This window comes from Rhinopithecus bieti, unplaced genomic scaffold, assembly GCF_001698545.2.
Source record: "Rhinopithecus bieti isolate Rb0 unplaced genomic scaffold, ASM169854v2 scaffold_25209, whole genome shotgun sequence".
Lineage (NCBI taxonomy): Eukaryota > Metazoa > Chordata > Mammalia > Primates > Cercopithecidae > Rhinopithecus > Rhinopithecus bieti.
In genome coordinates, this window is record NW_016811970.1 from 1,092,601 (window position 1) to 1,111,261 (window position 18,661).

At 35.7% G+C, this 18,661-nt stretch overlaps 1 pseudogene; it reads right to left on the minus strand.

The window, feature by feature from the left end:
* Window positions 1-7,091: 7,091 nt before the first annotated feature.
* LOC108544362 (COP9 signalosome complex subunit 5 pseudogene) lies at window positions 7,092-7,860 on the minus strand (annotated as a pseudogene).
* Between the last annotated feature and the right edge of the window lie 10,801 nt (window positions 7,861-18,661).

Sequence of the window (18,661 nt, forward strand, 5' to 3'; positions counted from 1 at the left end):
ACTAAAACTCCTTTAACATGTAAGAGTTTGATATTTTCTTATTCTTCAAACTATATAACTTTGCAGCGTCCATGGTTTTCTTCTTCTTTACATCTACCTCTAAATTCATTTGCTACCTTGATATTATTGAAAGCGGTAATAGTCCAACTTTATGACAATTTAGAGCTAGATTGGGCTTACCTGCAGATAAGTTAACAGGAAAAAATCACTTAGGATATAAAATTAATATTAAACTGAAAAATGCTTAACATACTAAAATAAAAAATAATTTGTCAATAGCCCAGTGTGGTGGTGCGCGCCTGTAGTCCCAGCTGCTCCGGAGGTTGAGGCAGGAGAATCACTTGAATGCAGGAGGCCGAGGTTGCAGTGAGCCGAGATCACACCACTGCACTCTAGCCTGGGTGAAAGAATGAGACTCCATCTCGAAAAAATATATATATATATATATATCCCACACATTTACACATAAACATGGAGACAAAGCGTAATTTAAAAGTAACCAAGCTAAAGCAGATTCCAACAGACCATTAGCATACATTTGTTAACAGAGTCTGAGTTTTGGTTTGTGTTTAAAATAAAACCCATTTCCAGTAAAAATTCAGAATCTTTATGAATTCTGTCTATTTGACCTGGTATCATTAGGCTGCGTTGGTTGTGTTTTCATTATCCTGTGAGTAATTTCCTTTAGCAAATTTCCACTTCTCTTCATGCCCTTTATATATTTAGTGAAACAATTTAACATCTGTTAAATTGTAAATATTCAGGACAGGGACTTCCCCTTTAATGTGTTAGATTTGCATAAGGTATGCCTAAATGTTTAATAAAATGCTTTTGATGATTATTATAAGGATAACAAAATGGCAATGATAATCTAAGTTTAAAGTTTTAATCTCTGGGTTTATATTATAAATGTAGAAGATGCTGAAGATTTAAATGCACAACAGAATGTAAAAAAGAAATTCTCAATAGTCATTTTACCTTTCTGATTTAGTAAAATTTATATTTGAAATATTCTGCTTATATATTTAGTCAGATATTTTCAAATCCCCTCTTCCCCAGTGTTTTAGCTTAAAATAACTCTCTTTCCTTGGTTTAAAAATAGAGTACACATTTTGTAAGCCAACTTCAGATAGGAACCACTTCACAACGACTGTATGGCCATTGGAACTATCCCTATTCAAGTCTGAGACTTCTATAACAATATCTACCCTACATCCACATCACTGCCAATAGGCAGCATGTATTTGGGAAGCATTAATGATTTTAAAAGGCTCTGTCTCTTAGGATTTTTCTTCTTAAGATCCTTTGCGTTTTACTTTTCAAAGGGCTTCAATATGGGGACCTGATAAAGAAGGATTAATGTAGTTTAACAAAGTGAAAAACTAATTGAATCATTAACTCACTATTCAGATTCAAATATCTTCATTCCAAACCACATTCACTATTTACACTTCTGCTTTGCTCCTCTGCCTGACTCTTTTCTTCTCCCTTATTGGTAAAACTTCTTAGTCTTAGCCCTAACCCTGAAAAGGTCATGTGAAAATTCACATCAGGCATGTCAGAGAAAATCATGGCTGCTGGAGCAAAAGCTTAGAAGGTTTTGCTCTAGAAGTTAAAATCTTACATTTCAATGTTTCTTTGAATATCTTAGAACTCTGTTAAGTTACTAAAGTGGACACAAAAGCATGAGTAGCTGTCACGACTTTGAAAAATAAGTATTTGCTACTTATAAGTTGCTTTATATGCCCTATTGAACCATCTTCTTCCTACTTAATAACAAAGTATTTGAATGCAAAATTATAATTTAATATCTCTGAAATTTTGTATTTGATAGTAATTTTTTTCATATAAACACACTACTATAGATTTTAAAATTGTAGAATAATTAAAAATGCATACATGGTACAATGTAGACAGGCAATCATTTAATATATAGAGAGACATAAATTTTGTCAGAGAAGGGTGTGCTTGCAGGAGACTATTTAACAGACCCACCATTAATGAGACCTTCCCAGTAATTATTTTTGTATTTCACCCTCCTCCCTTCAAATGCTATTGGACTGCAGGCAAATTTTAATCTTAAATACAAAACAAGTGATAATAGCATAACCATCTTGAGTGGTACATTCAACGTATTGCAAAAATTATTACATTTCTGTTGGTCTGATTTATTTTAGGTTCACTGATTCCTCTAGATTTAGACACATAGACCATCACTAATTTATGTTGATGACACAATACAACATTTAGTTGAAAAGAAATAATTTATGAACTAAGAAAATAGTTCATGAGCTTTTTGCAAATTAGCAGTTTTCTCCTGGATCACTGGTAGACTCAAGTCCATTCTAGTTAATTCATCTTCATCATAAGTAGTTACAAAACAAACATTATGAGCAATTACTCAGGTGTGTTTTAATTCCCTAGATAGAAATGTTAAGTCCTGAACTTAGACTTAAAATAAAATTCACTCTAAGCAGTGTTTAATCATTTAAAGAAAAAAAAAAAAATTGCTTCCTTAAGTAAGATCATGCCAGGTAGAAAACCTAAGTCCTAATTAAATGCATTCTGTTTATGGAAAGCACCTAACACGGTACCTGGCATATAGTGGGTGCTCATTTGGTGATAATTATAGTTATTAGCAGAATCAAAACTATGCCAAATGCTTCAGAACTCCCAGTCTCTTTTCTCCATATTCTTTTTCCTTCTAAATATCTCTAGTACCTTATCCTATGCAATTTAGGATTTTTGCACTAATCACACTCAAACTGCAGCTTCCTAGAGTAAGAGAGGGATGAACAAATCAGGAAGGCTTGTGTGCAGTATTTTCAGAGTCAAGGCTTTCCTGAAAAAGATCTGGTTTGAAATTATCAACATATCAACTACAAAGAGCCAGTATTTTCTTCATTCACTGACCAATCTCCAGAAGCCAAATTTATAGCTGAAAATCAGCATCAAAATAACAATTTTAAGAGATTATTTTGAAAAATTAAAGTTTTTTTTGTGTTTGACGAAGTGTAGCTCTGAATCAGCCTAGATTTGGGGGAATCTATTATCACCGAAGATAATGAAGTGTATTGCCCTTTTGCATAATTGAAAGGAAAAGATAAATGTTCCAGACTTAGACCCAACTTCTTTTTGATACACCTCAAAACCAAAGGGAAGACAGAAAAGAGATAAGAATAAGGTTAAAAAAATAATAATGACAGAACTCAATGACAAAACATGAGTTTTCCTAACGTTTTTAAAACAACGTAGTATTTTTTTTCCTCTAAACTTTTGTTCCTAATTTGGTATCCTTCACTAAACAAAAACCAAAGACACTTCTGCATAGCAGCAAAACCTCTGAGGAGAGTTTTCCTGCATCCTTTATACTGCCTTGTCTCACTCCAAGCCCAGAGCTGGTGCTAAAATCAATGATATAAGACCGGGCCAGGGAAGAGCCCCAAGAAAGACCCCATGGGTTTTAGGTAAAGTTTTACAATTTTCTTTTCTCCACAACCGAATTATCCCTTTAAAGGTGTGTGTCTAAGGCATGTGCTTCATACCGACACCACATTAAGGAAATGGAATAAACCACTCCCCATGCTTTCTTGAGCTTGGCTTCCTGTTCTATACAAAAGGAGGACGCAATTTGGATTTACCTCAATTCTCGCCTTACTTGCCGAGGAAGATGTCTTAAGCACTCTATTTTAAGGATTCAAAGCCCGTAATATTACTAATAACTCCACATACTTGTTTGCATTTCCCATGGTACATATAAATGTCAGAAGCAATGACTTGCAGCCCCCTTTAATCTCCTGACAGCTTTATTATCATTGGTTGGCTGAACTTCAAGAAAAGTTATGACAGTGGCGAAGTTCTGCAAACTGCAGCACATATTTCGGTAATTAGGTAAAGGAGGGAAAGCTACGTTTAGAATGCACAGCTGAAATTATTTGCTAAACACATAAGATGCTAAGGTATATCACATTCCTCCCAGGACAGCTTTTGAAGGGTGATTTACAAAGCATTTCTTTTTACTGTTTTGCCATTTCTTCCCCCTCCAGTTAGGCTGTTTTAGCAGCAGCTCTGACTTGAAAATGGATCTTCTGATAATGGAAATATAGTATTTGCAATATGAGAAGGTGGAAGGAGGGAGTGGTCTGAGAGGCTATGGTTTTCATTTTGTTCTATATTGAACTCAGCTTTCTGAATGACTGCATCTCTCTCATGAATGCTTTAGCGTTGAATATCGAAACTGATTTTTTTCATAGTTTTGGAATCAGGCCAAGGTTTTCTAATCTTAGAAACTATCATATAAACTGCTTGAAATACATTTTTGATCCCACACAAATAAAACCATTTGTCTTTTTACAAATTTAACTATCAATAAAGTTCACACTAACAATTACCAGTAATCAAGTTGCTGTTTTATTGTATCTCGTTAAAAGGTCACATACTTCAAGAATTACTTTAAGAGATTTGCCAGTAAGGTAATAGATTTCAATGACAAACTTCTTCATTCAGTTTCCTTTAGAATCAAAACCATGGACAGTTTGAGAAAATAAACTTTGTGATGGAAAAAATCCAGATTTTGCTTAAGTGCATACTTTTTGAATTGATATAATTAATATCCAATTTTAATTCCCAAAACTAGCCTGCCCAGGCTATTAGTTAAATAAACTAGTAAGCTACCTATTGAAAACCTATGATAAGCTGGGTGCAAGGGCTCATACCTATAATCCCATCACTTTGGGAGGCCAGGGCAAGAGGATCTCTTGAGGTCAGGAGTTTAAGACCAGCCTGAACAACATAGTGAGCTCATGTATCTACAAAAAAAAAAAAAAAAAAAAAAAAAAAATAAAACCAAAAAAAAAAAAAAAAAAATTAAACCAAAAAAACAAAGATAAAACCTGTTTATTGACTTCTGAAAACCTCCAATTTTGTTTTGATTTGAAATTTATCTATTTTGATCCAGTCCAACAGCTTTCTTTAAAGTTAATGTGAATATCATTTAACAAATTTACAGAAATTTCTTACATTTTCACAGAAAAAAATACGTTGTTGTAAACTGAAGGAGAAATCGCCATTTCTGTTTCTACTATCCCCTTTGTCTAACTTATGATGGAGCCTATAACTTACGATGGAGAAATACAGAACATAATTCTCTCACTCTCCCTTTTCTTCCTTTCCCTTCCTTTCTCTTCTTTCTTCTTCTCTCTCTCATTCTGCCCCAAATTATGTATATTGGACATTGATCCAAAATAGCTTAAAAGAAACTTAAAATATATACAAGATAAAGCAAAATAAAATAAATTATAATAAAAGATTAATCCAAGAAAAAAAAACAAAAGTTAAAAATGAGAACCTTATAAAATATATATGTCATTATCCAATGCAATTACTAAAAGTTGGCTATGAACTGACTTCAAACAAAATGAAGAGTTTGGTTGATCATATGATTGGGTTATCAATGTTTTTAAACAAAAGCAAAGCCAAATACTCAGAGAAGGGCAGATGTTCATGATAGTAGAATGAGAAATAAATTTCTTCAAGGATACTCATTAAAAGGACATTGTATAGTATCATGCATTAAACAGTGTCATCTATTCATACCACATCCTTATAATAAGCGGAACAAAGGACTTCAGAAATTTGTCATAGTGTCTTCTCCTTAGTCCCATGTTTCTTACCAACATCCACTTGGGGAAATGCCATCCTACAAGTGGGCTATCATGTTTTGGATGCCCTGGCTAAATTCAGGAGTATACTCTTATCTAAAATAATAGATGCACTGTATATCTTCCAAGTGATCTTGCATCAACATTATTTCTTTCAGTTTAGCTTTTGTTAGAAACACTGGGAAACACTGAATACAAGATTATACTTCTGAAAAGAATATAGACTATAACTAGTCTATGTTGCAACACAGTACACATTACTGTGATTTAACATTCAGAAGAATTCCAAGAGATTTGATCCAACCCTTGTGTTCCCCTAATTAGATACCTTCTAGAAAACCAAGGGTTTCCCAACTACCCATATTCAAGTTTACCATTTACAAGATTACCAGTAAATAAAAAGAGAGAGAGAGAATGCCAAAATCTGAGATACATTTCATAGAAAAGAAATCAGCAGAGGTGCACAACTGTCAATTGTACTTCAACAATTACATAGATATCAATCAAGTATTTGAATAAAATTTGTAGTAATATTTAAGTGTTTCAGATAAAAATTTTCTTATACATTTACACCTAAAATATATAATTTTTGCATTCTATTTTTCTGAAGATGTTTAAAACTCATTTGATACTCCACCACACTTTCTTTAAGTAAAATGAGCTTTCGTCAGCTGTTTTTATTTTTGATTTTATTTGGCTTTCAAAATGAAGATAGCTAAACGCTAAATGCAATAAATAGTTGATTTAAATTTTCTATCAAAAGCAAATATGATACAAGCTCTACACAGATAAGTATTTGATTTCTTATGAAATCCATTTATCTAAAGCTTAATTCAGTATTTGCTTTGTTATTAAACTCACTAGCTATCCAATATTTTAAAAATTTAGAAGTCAGGACTAATAGTAAAAACGCTCCTCAAAAGTTATAGCGGTTCTGAAAAGAAATTATGAGAATAAATGTGGTCAGTAATTTCAATGCTCTTGACAAGAGTATTTGATAATGAAGTCTTGTTTCTCTAGTTTTCTCTAGTTTTCAGAAAAGGGGAAATTAGAGGGGAAAAACCTAAGTCAAAAGGTAGCTAATGTAGACCAATGAATTTGTGCAAAAAAAAAGAGAAGCCAAAAAAAAAAAAAAAAAGGCTGTTTAAAAAAAATTTTTAAAGAGTTTTATTACAGGATGTTAGTATTCAAGACAGGTCAGAGCACCTTATACTTTTAATCCGATATTGAGTAACTAGTTTTAAAGTGTTACCTGAGTATTTTTCTCATATTGTCTTTTGGGAAAAGCACTTCTCAGTGACTGTTTAAGAGATGTTACTCTGATCAAACAGTTTATCCTTAATAACTTGACACGTCAATCCGTGGATAGCTTCTATTATAGTTTTCTTGCTGTCTCTGTTGGCTTTGGCACGTTTGTCTTCTGATTTTTGATCATGTGTTTCTAAACCCAACAATGAAACTCAGTATACCCACCCAATATTTATTCCACAGAAACTGAAGCAATTTGCAACCCAAAGAGAATTTGAAATACAAGACTTCTGAGGCATAATATTGTCTGCAGTGTACACCAAAGTCTTCTATTTTATTAAGCGGGATAGTCCGGTATTCAGAAGGTCCTTCATCAGGAGGTTTGTAGCCCTTTGGGTATGTCCTAAAGGTATCAAGATTCACTTTCCCTGCAGATATTGTTCTTGTTGGATCAATCACCACTGCTGTAAATGGTTCCTGGAACCGCTTATTGAGCAGCCGAGTACTAACATGATGCCAGAAAGGCAGCAGCCATGGCCAGGGTGCCTATAATACCATCCGATCGCATTTTTAAGTTGGCCAACCTTTTTGGCATTTTCTATGTATGTGGCCATGTACTCATATGCAGCAGCCTGAGAATTTTCTAGGGTTTCAGTGTCCTCCACAGGCAAAGTAAAACTGCCTATAATAATCGTGGCTCCTTTCCTGGCATCAAACCCATCACTTCCAAGTTGCCCCCGATCTGGCATGCATCACCATCTTCAGTAGAGCCAATGCTGAGATTTTACAGTACTTTAAAGTAATGGTGATTGGTAACCCAGGGCTTTGCTGCCAAGATTTCTTGCTGCTGCTTCTTGTCATATTTGTAGTTTTCATGGATACTCTGAGCTTCTTGCATGTTGTTGGCCAGTTCCCAGGTTTTTTGGACCATACCGCTCCTGGATGTCACCATCACTGAGGAATCAAAATTGTCGCCTCTATAACCAAGATGCAACGTTAGCTCCCTAGATCTCTGTGTGTGGGTTTCAGATCCTATGCACCACATGAGAAAACTCTTTTTTAAAATTTTTATTTGCTTTATTTATTTATTTATTGAGATGGAATTTCCCTTTGTCACCTAGGCTGGAGTGCAGTGGCATGATCTCAGCTCACTGCAGCCTCTGCCTCCTGGTTTAAGTGATTCTCCTGCCTCAGCCTCCCGAGTAGCTGGGATTGCAAGCACACACCACCATGTCCGGCTAATTTTTTGTATTTTTAGTAGAGTTGGGTTTCACCATGTTGACCAGGCTGGTCTCAAACTCTTGACCTCAGGTGATCCGCCCGCTTCAACCTCCCAAAGTGCTGGGATTACAGGCACGAGCCACCACATCCGGCCAGAGGCAAACTCTTAACTAGATTCTTGAGACAGCCATAACACCTTTAATTTTTTTTTTTCATAACAAGTCTTTCGCTTAAGTCATTTGGAGCAAGTAAATTTTGGCAGCATCATTTTAATTTCAAAATCAGTGACTGTATATTTTTAAAATGTTATCTATTTTACAAAAGACACTATTTTATTATGTGTGATATGATTATCTTTTAATTGAATACTAGAAATGTAGCTATGTGACTTGCAACTGAATTTTATAGCATTATTTCTATAGTTAAAAACATCTAAAGGCCAATTTTCCCGCTGTATTCAACCGACGAGTCAATCACCAAGCCATGCACAACCTCATAAAGAATCTACTGAAACAATTTCACATTTACTTCTCTGTATTTTTGCAGTGTACACTGGTGAGAAATCTCCCAAACACCTGAGGATAGCTTTGTTTCACAGTAAGTCAAAGAAAAAGTGTGTAGCAAAACTGTTGAGTGTTATATAAACCAAGGTTCATTTGCATTGTATTCAAGTGGTAAATGCATGGGATATATAAATAATATATATTTAGTATATTAATCCTCTCTAGTAGGAAAGGCAGCCATTCAGGCAAACCATCTTTAGTAGAGTAGGTAAAATGAAGGCTGGGTGGACAACGTTGGTTGCCTGCTCCACAGCCATTGCTTCTTATTATAGCCTTGTTTCTTACTTGTGCACTCTGCTATTGTTTAGTTATTAGGCAGTCATCTGTTTCATTGGTCCCTCCCCAGCTCAAGGGATAGAATGTTGATTAGCTTAAGCCAATCAGAATAATCCCATTCCATTGACAACATTAGTATAGAGTGATACATTATAAAAACCAGGCCAGCCGGGCGCGGTGGCTCAAGCCTGTAATCCCAGCACTTTGGGAGGCTGAGACGGGCGGATCACGAGGTCAGGAGATCGAGACCATCCTGGCTAACACGGTGAAACCCCGTCTCTACTAAAATACAAAAAACTAGCTGGGCGAGGTGGCGGGCGCCTGTAGTCCCAGCTACTCGGGAGGCTGAGGCAGGAGAATGGCGTAAACCCGGGAGGTGGAGCTTGCAGTGAGCTGAGATCCGGCCACCGCACTCCAGCCCGGGTGACAGAGCAAGACTCCGTCTCAAAAAAAAAAAAAAAAAAAAAAAAACCAGGCCAATAAGAAGATAAAGGCATGAGATAGAAAAATTTTTCTTCTAAAAATATGCAAATTGGGCATTCATTCTATTATGAGTATTCTCACTTGAGTTTGAGATGCCTGAATCTGCCGCAGCTATGTATTCGGCTAAGATTTCCCTCCTAGGAACACCTCATGTCAAAGATACCCCCAGTCTCATTTACCTCACATGACAAATCAATGTAATAAAAATAAATTGCTCTTATTGACATCATTCAAAGACAAATTTTCGTGTATAGACTCACAAAACCTATGAAATTATTCTTACAGTGGAAAATTCAGAAATTATAGCAGGCAATGGAGGAGATAGTTAAGTGATTTTATAATACAAGCATCCTGATGGCCTTTTCATAAACTCGAGTCTATATATCTCTTTGTTTGCTTGTTTTATTTTTTTAACATTTTCCCCTAAGTCTTCTTTATTTCCTTTCTTGCATAGGCTTTTCTCATACCTTGGATTGATTCTTTCCATGCCTTTCTCTATGCTCATATGAGGATATTATTTGCACACATAAAGGGATTATGGATGGAAGAGTTTGTTGTTCTTAAATCATTGTGCGTATCAAAAGGGTATCATATATTTGATTACATGCCATTTGCTTTTCAAACAAATTGTACATACCTACAAATAATCAGATGGCAATATAATGACCTGAAAAATTATTCCAAAATGGGTATTAACAGTAATTTCCCTATTTAAGAATGTTGAAAATGTTTCCTTTTTCCCCACACTTATAAATACTGCTACAGTAAAATTTTTTGTTCACATGTACTTATGTTCACAGGCACTTCTATCAAGGATAAATTTCTATAGGTGGAATTACTGGATAAAAAGTATAGGACACACATACAGACACACACATACACACACACACGTTTAGTTGACTATAGAATACATCTTATGAGATTGCTTACCAGAGGGACTATTTTTCTGAGATTATCCTTTTGGATTTCATTGTACTTTTCATTTGCAGAGCCAAAAAAAAAAAAAAAAAAAAAAAAAAAAAAAAGAAAGAAAAACTGAGTTTACAATACCATGCTTCAGGTTCCTCAATTCTGGAATTGCATCACGTTAGGTATCTCAGGACTAGATTATTTTGCAACCACTACTTTGCTACGGTGATAACACAACTCATCAAACTTTTATTGTTATTTTATTTAAAACAATCTGACCACAAATATTTTGGTATTTATTAATTTCTTCTCATTTACAAACGAGGCAAAATAAAGTACTCATGGATGACAAATAGTTCAGTTTCTATTCTCATCTATTCAATTTAAAAGTCAGCACTCAGAATTGACACTGCACTCTTATGAGGTATCTAGTTTTCTGAAGAGACAGATGTGTAACATCAGTCGCCAAACCTGAAGTGGAATTGGCGGTATTTCTTTTCTTTTCTTTTTTTTTTTTTAAGGTGGAGTCTCGCCCTGTCTCCCGGCTGGAGTGCAGTGGCCGGCTCTCGGCTCACTGCAAGCTCCGCCTCCCTGGTTCAAGCGATTCTCCTGCCTCAGCCTCCGGAGTAGCTGGGGTTATAGGCGCGTGCACGCCCAGCTAATTTTTGTATTTCTTGTAGAAACAGGTTTTCTCATGTTAGCCAGGATGGTCTCAATCTCTTGACCTGGTGATCCACCTGCCTCGGCCTCCCGAAGTGCTGGGATTACAGGCATGAGCCACAGCGCCGGACCGGAATTGGTGTAATAGGTTGCTTTGATAAAGCAGGAGGACATAAAGATAGTTAGATTGGAGTCCAAAGAAGCTCTTTACTAGTTTTTTCCTTCTGTATTAGTTCTGAAACTTGAGACTAGCAGACACATAAACACAGTTGGCAAAGATACTACTGGCAAAGAGGCTTCAGATGGAGCATGTTTCCTCCCTCGCCAGAAGCAGCCATGTTGGCAGGCTAACATATAGAGGGTTGCCTCCCTCTTCTATCCACTCCTTAGACAGAGATGTTTCATCTGTCAGGCTGGCACCTTTAATATGCACAGAAATCCACATGAAAATCAGAGATTGAGAAGGATCTTCATTAGCAAGTGACCCCAGGGAGAAGAAACTTCTAGAAGACACAGGACTTAGCATAGTGTGGAAAACGGAAGCGATATGGTTGTTGAAAGTGCTCATTACTAATGCTGAAGCGACTTATGCTACATTAAATGAAATACAAGACCAAGGTATATGAACAAAGTTAGGGAAAATGGAATTAGCACTTCACTCATAATACTGTTCAGTCTAGTCCGTGGTTATCTTTCCAGCAGATTCATCTTAATGAAATTATGGCTAAAATTGAATCTGTCTGATGTCAGAATATCTTGGAGTATGAAAGAGAATCATTCACTACATAATGCCCTGTTGAGCATAACAGGCAAAGGAATATTAACCCTAACGGTTTTCAATATTGACTTAGCTGTCAGAGAGCCCTGAATTATAGGAGAAACTTTGCCATTATCTACTCAAAACCCAGGGAACTGACACCCTTTGTCTCTTTCTTTCTCAACTAGTATAATTCAAATATTCCTTAAAATTACAAAGATAAAATACCATGATTCAGATAATCTCCAGGAGGTATTTATAGGTGATCTAAATTCATTCTGACATCTCTATGCAATGAATTACACAGAATATTAAAAGCCACAGTTTTTAACAGGGGGTCCAGGTCAAGGCAAAATTGTATGTTATATGCGGGAGACAATAAAGAGCAGCAGTTCAGATTTCAGAGTCGGGAGCAAGTCAATCTCAGTTAAAATTCCAGTTTCATCATTTATTTGCCATGAAACTTTAAACAAATACCCTTTCTGTGTCATGATTTCCTTATCTGCAAAATGTGGTTGAGAATAATTATAACAGCTACATTAGAGATTGTTGTGAAGCTATAAGACAATGTTACAGGTACCCAGTAAATCTTAGCAAATATCATTTGACTATTTGTTTTCCATCCTCTGTTGCTTAAATACTTAATTACTTGTATCACCATCAACAGCTGTAAGAAGAAAGGTCAAGAAAGTCCCCATTTTTCTCTTAGAATTTAAGTCAATGTGTTACTTCTCTCAGTGCTATTTAACTCTTGAGGATTTTTTTTTATTTCTTTCTTTGTCTAATTGTACAGTTAAGGGCTTTATCATCTGCCACAGATATGGCAGTAGCTATAAACAAATTGGGAAGGTATTTCAGGCCCAGAAATATGATTTTTGTATCACGGGGTAGGTAGCTGTGGTCTACCAATTTCATCTAAACATGTAGCCTGCATTCTACAAATACTCAAATCAACTAAAGCAGATATCAAAGCAATAAAAATTAAAGACAGGTATGTTTACCAATAGAAGATTTTTATTTATGCTCCTTTATCTAAACTTTTCATATTCTTTTAATTCTATATAAATAGAAGTTATCAATCAGTCCTACCTTCCGTTTTCTCCAGGTCTCAAAAAGATCTAGAAAAAATAAAACACAAAAAATTAATTAACAGAAATATCACCAAAGTAACAAGTTTTATTTTTTAAAATATACTTAAGCTACATTTTCTTCAAAATTTTATTAAATTTACCTCTTTTGGCTATCTACATCTGCATGTTCAGATGCAGTAGCCACTTAACTTCATGTAACTACCCCCTGCTTAAAATATGGCTAGCTCAAGTTGAGATCTAATTGAGTGTAAGTTGCACACCAGGTTTCACAAACTTAATTTGAAAAAAAAGGATGTAAAATGTATGGTTAATTTTTATATTGATAACATATTGAATGATGATATTTGAGATAGTTTGGGTTAATTAAAATATATTACAAAATTAATTTCACTTTTACTTTTTAAAATTGTGGTTACTGGAAAATCGAACAGCATATAGGTCTTGCATTTGGGACTTCCATTTATTTCTATTGAATGATGCTGCTCAAGACTTATAGAAGGCAAATATTCCAGGGGCCAAAAAAATTAACTACCATTTTAGAAATAAAAATTTACTTTAGAAATTTAAATCCAGAATTTCACTTCTAAATGCAATGGAGTATTGCTCTTGCTAAGGACAACTAGGGAAAACAGATTTATTATGGGTAATAAAACCCAAAATTAAAACCAAAGAAAGTCTGTTTGAAGGTATCAGAGAACTACTGAGACAACCAGCACTTGAAAGAGGAGAATCTTAGTAGGAAGGCCAATGCAGAGATGTGAGCTGAAATTCAAGAGTTAGAGACTCCTGTGGCGTCTGCTAGGAAGGAAGGCAAGGAAGCCAACAGAGCTTCTGGTAATCTTAAAGAGATGAACAGACAAAAGTTGGAGTATAGGATTGCCAAACATCTAGGACTTGAGATTCACGATCTTGGAGACGTGGGAATGAAAAAGAACTAAGCCCAATACTAGTGGATTTCCACTTTAGATGTCAGTCCAATTATTAAACTGTTCAAGGGCAAAGGACTATTAGGTTGGTGCAAAAGTAATTCTAGTTTTTGCCATTAAAAGTAATAGCAAAAAAAAAAAATTACTTTTGCACCAACATGATATAATATAAATCACAAAGTCTCTAAAATGTAATATAATAAAGACTACAAGTTCCCTATTGGAATCCTTGGAGGACCACACCATATTGGGAAGAACCAGAGTTTGATGGAATATTGGTAGATAGAGCCCCTACTATATGTATCTGCCAGAGGAGAGTGAACTTTCTATAAATATAGCACCATTTAGAGTCTCTAAATTTTTGTATATACAATGTTAGTTACTATATTAAAAATTACTAAACATTTTAAGAGACAGGATCCAAGGGACAAAAAGTATACATAATCAACAGATGTATAGATGACCGAGTTAGTGAAGTTATCAGATATGAAATTTGATTTATATGTTTAAAACATAAGTGACAGATACAGAAATAATCAAATGGAAACTCTATAACTAAAAATGCAATTACAGAATTTAGAATCTCAATAGATGGGTTTAATAGCAGGAGATAGGATTATGAACTCTAAAATAGGTCAGTGGGCAACACTGGGATTACTCAGAGAGCAAAAATGAAGAAGAGTGTGCAAAAGAGGCTAAGATACATATGGGCCTCAGTAAAATATTCCAATAAGGAATATCATCGGATTCCTGGAAAGGGAGGAGAGAGACAACAGGCAGTGATCATATTCGAACAGACACTGGCTGAGAATTTTCCAAAACTGTCAAAAGATATCAACTTGAGAAGCCAAGAAGCCCTACAAAACTGACTAGGATAAACATGAAGGAAATCACATTAGGTACATCATAGAAAAACTTTGGAAAAACAAAGACTGAAGGATAATCTTAAATGCATGGGGGTTCAGAGTTGGGGGGCAAGAACTAGCAGACTGCTCATTTGCTAGAAGAAGAAAAAAATACAATCTGGCAAATTGTGAAGCTGAATGAAATTAGGCATCAAAAGAGTCTTGTAAAGCTCATAATTCAACATCTTTGGAAAGGTTGCTGCAGATTAACATATGCCACATGCAACCCTCAAACTAATCCACAAAGAGAAATGGTCAGTTAGCTGTAACAAATTATAGTTATTACAAGGGTGCCTAAGGTCGTTAGTTCTCTGCTAACTATGGGGGCAACATCTATCAGAACAAAAGAGCAATAATAAGTGGAAATTTTTAAAGATGGTTCGTTTTAAAATTATTTTATTAGACCTTAACATTGTTCATAATTTTAGCTTAAGTTACCAATAAATAATGTTGAAAATTCTTTTGAGAGTTGTAACAGTAGAGCTGCAATTGTAATGATACAACCCTACTTCCTGTTTATATAAAGGCAATAAACTGAATAGATCAGCCTTATAAACAATATTATCACCTAAATAATTTATAAACTACGAAAGTGTGCCAGTTACTTCTTCTATTTATATTTGTTCACATCCTCCTCTACTTCTCCTTTATCACTAGTAATAAAGGTGAGAAGAGTGACTATTTGCTGCAGTATATACATACAAACTAAAACAGATCACAGCAGGAAGATGCCTCTATCAAATATCACTGAGAAACTCCAATAGTAGAGAAGAAGTAGAAAAGGCAAGATGCTCATAGCCACATGTGTAAATGTCAATCATTGTAAACTATAAGTGAATTGGTTCCATCACTGCCTAATGTACTTTGAGACTTAGACCATGTGGTCTATTGTGAGCTGAATTCACTTTTCTGTGATCTAATCTTTTATGACCTCTTATGATGTCAACAATCTTCAACACCTCTTCCTCAGCCATTTATTCACTCATTCATCCACTTATTCTGCAGATATTTATTGAATGCCCAGTATGTGACAGGCACTATTCTTTTTTTTTTTTTTTTTTTGGAGACAGAGTCTCACTCTGTCGCCCAGGCTGGAGTGCAGTGGTGCAATCTTGGCTCACTGCAACCTCCACCTCCCAGGTTCAAGCGATTCTCCTGCTTCAGTCTCCTGAGTAGCGGGAACTACAGGTGCCCACCACTATGCCTGGCTCATATTTGTATTTTTAGTAGAGATCGAGTTTCATCACATTGGCCAGGCTAGTCTCAAACTCTTGACCTCAGGTGATCCACCTATTTCGGCCTCCCAAAATGCTCGGATTACAGGCATGAGCCACCGCAGCCGGCCTGACAGGGACTATTCCATATATGGTGCCTACATGGAAGAGACAAGATAATTAAATGACTAATGATAAGGAGAAAAATTAGGTAGGGAAGAGGCTAGAAACTGATGGGATGCAATTTTAGGTAGGTTAGCTAAGGAAGATAATAGTAAGATGGGAAAGTTAAAGATGACCAAAGTAAGGAATGGAGAATTTGGGGGTGAGAATTCCAGGTAGAGATTCCAACAAATACAAGGGCCATAGATAAGGAGGAAGGCTGATATGTTCAAGAACAAGGAAGCCCATGAGACTGGAGCAGAGGGAGATAGGGGAATATATTGGGAGATGTTATCAGCAAGGAAACTAGGAGCAAGTTCATAAAGGGTCTTATTAGGTCATTTAAAAACTTTGGTTTTTACTCTAAATGAGATGGGATGCCACTGGAGAATGCTGAGCAGAGGGTTATGTGACTGAAGGTAGATTGTAAGGGAAGACTCTGGCTGTGTGGAAGATGTACATTGAAAGAGGCTAAGCGTGGCAGTAGGAAGACCAGTTAAGAAGCTGTTACAATAATCCAGGCATAAGATAATGATATGTTAATGTCACATGGTACTATAGCAGATGGTGAGAGAACGTTGGATTTATTTTACAAATTCTATTCATAAATTCTATTCTACTTGTTCTATTTATTCACTTATTTATTCCTTGTAAAATAAACCCAAAGGAGCTCATTCTCGCCTTTGACCATGAGAGAATACAGCAAAAAGCCAACATCTATGAACCAGAAACCAGGCTCTCACCAAACACTGAATCTACCAACACACTGATCATAAACTTCTCAGTCTCCAGAACGTGAGAAAAATATGTCTATTGTTTATACGCTGCCCAGATTATGGACACCCATAGAGCCAACAGAGTTTACTATGGATTAGCTATAAGGAATGATAAAAGTTAAGGATGACCATAAGTTTTGTTGTCTAAATAGCAAGGGGAAATGTAGTAGGCATCAACTAAAGTAAAGATTGTGGAAAAGCAGATTTGGGGAATCTCAGTTCTGGACATGGTAAGTTTGAGATATTGGATACACATTTAAGTGGTGAATCTTATTCTGTGTTTCTTATGGCAAGGAAGAGTTTAAAAGTGAAACTAATTTAAAAGTAAGTACTCTGTAATTTTTCACAATTAATTATTTAGATTCAGTCATATGTGGTGGCTCATGTCTGTTATCCCAGCTACTCAGGAGACTGAGATGGGAGGATCCCTTGAGCCCAGGAGTTCAAATCTGCAGCGAGCTATGGTGGCATCACTGTACCCCAGTCTGGGCAACAGAGTGAGACCTTGACTCTTAAAAAACTTATTTGGATTCATAATGTGACTTATTGGAAGATACACACCGTTTCTGTGCCAGAAAAGAAATCCATAGGACCCGATGTTGATTATTCATAGAACTTTATGGTTTTGAAGACATGATGTGGAGTAATCAAATGGCTTACCGCTGCGGATACACTGAGTTAAGAGAAATAAATTATCTTTTTCTGAAGTTACACATTTTGGATTATGTAAATCTGCAGTTGTCAGTCACCATCACTCTGATTGCATTTCATTCTACCACAGAGGACTACGAGGACAACTCACAGCCGGAAGGAATGCTAGGAAGTGGAACACAGAGTTTGATGTCCTGTGTCAGCCTTGACTAAAACAAACTTCATGCTAGGAGTTCACAGTTACCTGAGTCAATAAATTCCTTTTATTAAAAAAAAATAGACTATTTTGAACTGGACATCTCTCATATGAAACAATACAAGTTAAAAATATTTTATAAAAAATCAAGTCTTTAGAGATTAATTCATTTCCACATGTAAAAATGGAGGCACATCAAAATTATAACATTTATTTTGCTGATATTTTTTCAGAATTTCTTTGAGGAACAACTAAGATTGTGCAGTATAAAATTATCCACTAATTCTGAAAGAAAAAATTATTAATGGTTTATTCTTATTCTTCTTAGAGCCAGCCTTCAACTATCTGTGTAAATGGAAGACAAAACTACCAAAGATAAAATTGATACCCTCAAGAAAATTCCAAATCTACACTGAAATCAACTATTTTCATTCCCTATGTATTTTTTATAGAAATTCCAAGTTAATGTGTGAGTAGTATTTCCATAATTTAACCAACTTCCTGTAGTCATCCTTCTTTTGTTGAAAAGACCAAATCTAAAATTGAAGTGACTATGGAGAGAAAACCCAAGTTCACTGACCATGTAAATTCTATAATTTGCCTTGCATAATTAGGAATTTATTCTATTAGCAATCAGGAGCCCAGAAAACTTTCCAGGAGAAATTGAGTTAAAATTAGATCAGTAAGGCTGGGCACGGTGGCTGGTGCCTGTAATCCCAGCACTTTGGGAGGCCGCGGCGGGCAGATCACAAGGTCAGGAAATCGAGACCATCTTGGCTCACATGGTGAAATCCCGTCTCTACTAAAAATACTAAAAATTAGCCGAGTGTGGTGGTGGGCACCTGTTGTCCCAGCTACTTGGGAGGCTGAGGCAGGAGAATGGCATGAACCTGGGAGGTGGAGCTTACAGTGAGCTGAGATCAAGCCACTGCATTCCAGCCTGGGCGACAGTCTCAGGAAAAA